Raw genomic sequence first — 4,618 nt, 5'->3', positions numbered from 1 at the left:
GGGGGGGGGTGCCGCAGCGTGTGGCCGTTCACCCCCCAAGGGTGTGGCAGGGGCGCGGCGCAGTCTGGTCTGGAGCGAGTCCAGCCAGCTTGTGCCGTCAATTTAGCATCGTCGGTCGACTGGTCAGAAGCGGCTTGCCCGGCTGCAGGGCGGAGGCGTGGTGTGGCGTGGTGTGGCGGGGCGGGGCGGGGCGTGGCGGGGCGTGGCAGGGGCAACGGCCGAGGGTTGACTCGACTCATCGCGGCCGCTCCGGCGCCAGATAGGGCTTCTCTCTCGTACGTATCGTTCGCCCCTCGGCCTCGCCTCTCCGCTTCTAGGTCGCCCTGTTTCCATGGGCGATATGGTGAGCAGGGAAGTAGCGCACCTTAAGCCCCGCCCACCTCCCCTGCACCGCCCCGCCCCACCCCGCCGGCTGATACACCGCTCTAGTTACAGGCAAGTGATTCAGCGCGCTCGCTGCGCTGGCCAGCCGCCAAGCGTCCTCTCTCATCCTCCTCCATGGAACCAGCGCTCAGTGAGCTCACACTTCCTTCTATTCGACGGATGCAGCCACCCCCGCACCCGCCCCCGCCGCCCGCCGGCCAGCGCGTTTGAACATCGCGCCACACGGTCGCCCCGCCCCGCTCGCGCTGCGACGCAGTCGCTGCGCTCCAATCAGCTGGTCGGCGAGCCGAGGGGCCTAGCGGCAACGGTGGTGGGGCGAGGCGGCATAGCAGGCGTGCTGTCGAGCTCCGCGCCCGTCTCGTCCTGTCCCGCCGGCCTGTTGGCTCTGCCGGGCTAAAAATAGCTTGACTTGGCCCCACCGCGGTAAGTGCCTTGTTGATGTTCGGGGGCCTGGCCCGGCACAGGCCAGCCATCGGGCCAGCCCTCGGCCGATGTGGCATCAGGGCACAGCGTGCGACTGTCCGCGAGAGTCACCGCGGTGTGTGTGTGTGTGGTTATGTCCCCATGGAGCGGCAGCGACAACAACGCCGAAAAAAGAGTAGGAACATTGACATGAAGACAATGCCGCAGCGGTAAGTACATTTTCGTCGGGAAATGCAATGTACTTTCGCCGCGTGCACAAGGAATCGTCTCGTCTGGAGGCACGCCGCTTGGCCACGACGGAGAAGTCTCCTGCACCCTTGGCAGTGTGGTGTGTAGTGCGCCGCGCTGGGCACAGCAGGGAGCAAGGTCAAGGTGGCGGGCAAGCAGGGTGCGCCGCAGCGGGGCAGAAAATCAATTTGACGTTGTGGCTGAGCAGGGTCGCTCATTACAGCGCTCGCCGTGGGCGCGGCGCTATCACAATGCACACCGTGGCCTGGGCTGGGCTGGGCTGGCGCTGGCGGGGCCCCACCCCACCCCGACCAACGGCGCCCCAAACCTTGAGCGCACCCGGGCGCACCCCACGGGGGTACCCGGGGCACCCGCCAGCCGCCAAATGGCAGCCGTCGAGGCAGAGTGTGTAAATGGTAAACACTTCCCACGCGTGCCCCTCGTGTTGCGCTCCCGGGGGGTAAACACCAAGTGAGTCACGGCGTGGAGCCAAGTCCGACAGGTGACTGTCGTCCGCCTCGAGACCGCGAAAGCGGGTAACGGTTCCGCAAGAGGACGCAGGCAGACGGCGGCGGCGCCAGGCACGGCTAACTATTTAGGGAGAGGAAGGGGAGTCCGGAAGGGGTCGCCGCTGCCGACTTCGATCCTGATCAAGGATAGCGCCTGCCGCGGCCGCGGGCCGGGCGGCCGTGACCCTGGCGGAGGGGATGCGGCCCTACGCCGCGGCCGGCACGTCAACACACGGCGTGCGCTGGCAGCCGAACACGCCCCCCTCGCACGCGAGGCGGCCCGCGGCCCGGCCCCGGCGGCAGCCCCGGCGGCAGCGGCGTGCTCGGTGCGGGCCTCAGGCCGGCGCCGGCCGGGCGCCACCAAGGTCGCGGGCGCGGGCCGGCCGGCCAGTCGGGCTGCGCAGTAAGTACGCCCCGGCGCCAGCTGAGCCCCCGCGCCGTGGCCCCCGCTCAACTCAACGGAGATGCACCCCCGAGCACGGCAGCCGGGGCCGGCGTGACCGGAACCAAAACACGGTGCTCGACAGCTGATGGCTTCCACCCAACGTGGGCGGTGGGGTCGAAGTTTTTGTCTGGGCTCTACATATTGTGATACTCCCCGGGTTGAGTTTCCCACCGCGTCTGTCGACGCCAGGCAGGCGCCAGGTGCTGCGAGTCACCTTAGTGAGAGACAAGAGCCGGCCAGGCCTGCAAACGCAGTCACCCTCGCCAAGCAGCGTCTGGCGGGGCTAAACTTGTACCCCGCGGGGAGGGCCGAGCGGCGTGCAGAGAGGAAGCGTCGGGAGGCGCCCAGTGCAGCGGCCTGGGCTGGGCCGGCCGTGGCCACAAAGGGAACCCCCACGAAATCGATCATCCGCCAGGAATAGGACGACAGGGCAGGGAGGCCTTGTGCCCGTGCCGCAGGGCCTGGGCCAGGGCGCGGCCGGGAAGTGGTGTGGTCCAAGCGGGAAGCAGCGGCCAGATCCGTCGCCGCAGGGCCGACGTGTGAGGACGCGAGGATGGGCGGGTGGCCCAGCAGGCCCAGACAGAGCATCGGCCTTGTCCGGCCTTGCCCTACATGCTGGCCGAGGCCGCGGCACGGCGCGGACATCCTACAGCTAGCTGAAGGGATTCTCTCGGCACAGCAGCATAGCGGCCGGCCGAAGAGTAACATTCTGCAGGAACCGCCGAACCGCACCGACTCATCGGAATTTTAACGTCTGAGTCACCGGGTGAGTTGTAAAAGCAGACGAGAAAAGCTACCAACCACCACCAGGGGTGCGTCAGCGTCAGCTCGCGTTAGACAGCTGTCCGTCGAATTGTGGGCGCGCTTGGCACCCCAGCCTAAGACCCCAGCGGCAGCAGCAGCTGGTGGCGCCACCCGGGCGCAACCCTCCTGGCGCACGTCCACGCCCCCGCGCCGACGACGTGCTTGCTTCCTGTCCGACGTGGACGTGCAGCCCGAGTCCAGCAGCACATCACAGACGTGCTGCACGCCCCATCACCGCGTCGTGGCACCAGGTGAAGTGGAGGTGAGGCCAATGAGAGCGGCACGGCCCGCGGCCAGCCCGGCCAAATTAGCCAAACTTACCGCAGGTCAGGCACCGCTGCACCCCCTCACTCGCGAGGCCCTTGAGCTGGGCGTGTCGCCGAGCTCCTTGCATCACACCTCACCCGGGCCCCTCGCCGCAATGCAGTTGTCGGTAGACCCTGACCTGCGCACGTCGCCGCGGACGCCGCCCCCTGCCCGCACCCTCTCCCCCGCCCGCAGATCGATGTGTTTTGGTGCCGAGGGGCCGGGTCGTCCGGGTCGGGGGAGGACAGGGCACGGAGAAGGGGTGCTGCCCACCCCGGCCCCGCCCCCGCCACGCCCACGGCAGGGGGGTCGGGGGAGTACGGATGCCTTCCGCCCACCGTAGAAATCAATCTCAGTCCACGGCCGAGTAAAGGGGGCCAGCTCAGAGGTTTAAACCGAAAACACATTCATATCTTGCGTATGTTTGGTCCTGGCGAGTACGTCGTATGGGCTGAACGATGGGTGCGCAAACAGACAAACAGAATGTCGCCGCCGAGTACCCAACACATCTGGCAACGCTGCGGCAGAGCAAGCGCCCCGCCCCCGCCGAGCAGCTGACAAGAGCGCGTCGAGGCAACCCGGCTGGAATCCAAGAGTGTTTTGCCTTTGCTTTGGCAGCGGCAGCACAAGCGGGAAGGGGTCGCCGCGCGCCCGCGCTATGGAGCGCACGTAGGAACGCACCGAGCGCGAGAGAGATGGAGCGAAAACAAACCGCACCGCACCCCCCACCCTTCCGGGCGCGCCCCGCTCCTCCCCGCCCCACCCCCGGCAGGACGCGGCTCCGTGGCGCGGCGCACGTCCGCCACTACTCCAGCTCGCTCTCTGTGCGCCGCCGGAGCCCGAGGCGCGGCCACTCGCTCGCATGTCCTGGAGTGAGTGACGGCGTCCACGTACACCGCGAGCTTCCAACCGCTAGCACCAGCAGGACCAGGCCGCCCAGGAGGGCGCCGACCAAGACGAGACCTCCCTGCTGCTGCCGAGACCTCTTGGCTCCGCCACAAAAACCGCGTAAACAACAAACAGCAGCCCTTGCCGCGGTGCAGCGCCGCCGCCCCGCCCGGCCCCCGTCTGTCCGGCCGCGGTAAACAAAACAGAACGGGGCCATCATCGTGTGTGGAGGACGCCAGCCAGGTCCGCGACGGCGGGGGGGATATTGTCTAGTCCCAGAGCCTGGCGCCCGTCCTGTTGTGCGTGCGCGAGGTGAGGCAACAGCTGGCAATAGCCAGGCAGGGCAGACCCGAGCGGGCGATAGCCTAGATTCTCGAGAGTGCAAACGAGTGTCCCCCGGGCGCTCGCAGAGAGCACGACGGCAAAGCCGGTAAAGCTCTTCATAATGAAATGAAACCGTTGCCCCCGGTTGTCCCCCACGACCGCGGAAGTCGTCACCGTCCTCGAATCGCGAATCGGTTCGCGTACACGCGCTGACACGAAAGGCTGGTCGCCGACTCCATGCCGTCAACGTGCCACCTGCCGATATTCATGACCTGCTGCAAACGCGTGGGGCAGGGCGGGGCAGGGG

At 67.7% G+C, this 4,618-nt stretch overlaps 1 protein-coding gene across 2 annotated transcripts in view; it reads right to left on the bottom strand.

The window, feature by feature from the left end:
- Window positions 1–4,618, bottom strand: part of LOC113209963 (mitochondrial carrier protein Rim2) — a 29,436-nt gene that overhangs the window by 16,227 nt on the left and 8,591 nt on the right. The gene's annotated exons all lie outside the window — the stretch shown is intronic.

The sequence above is a fragment of the Frankliniella occidentalis genome, unplaced genomic scaffold (genome assembly GCF_000697945.3).
Source record: "Frankliniella occidentalis isolate FOCC.00 unplaced genomic scaffold, Focc_3.1 Scaffold92, whole genome shotgun sequence".
Lineage (NCBI taxonomy): Eukaryota > Metazoa > Arthropoda > Insecta > Thysanoptera > Thripidae > Frankliniella > Frankliniella occidentalis.
The sequence above is the reverse complement of the archived record's forward strand: the minus strand, read 5'-3'. Positions and strand labels throughout refer to the sequence as shown.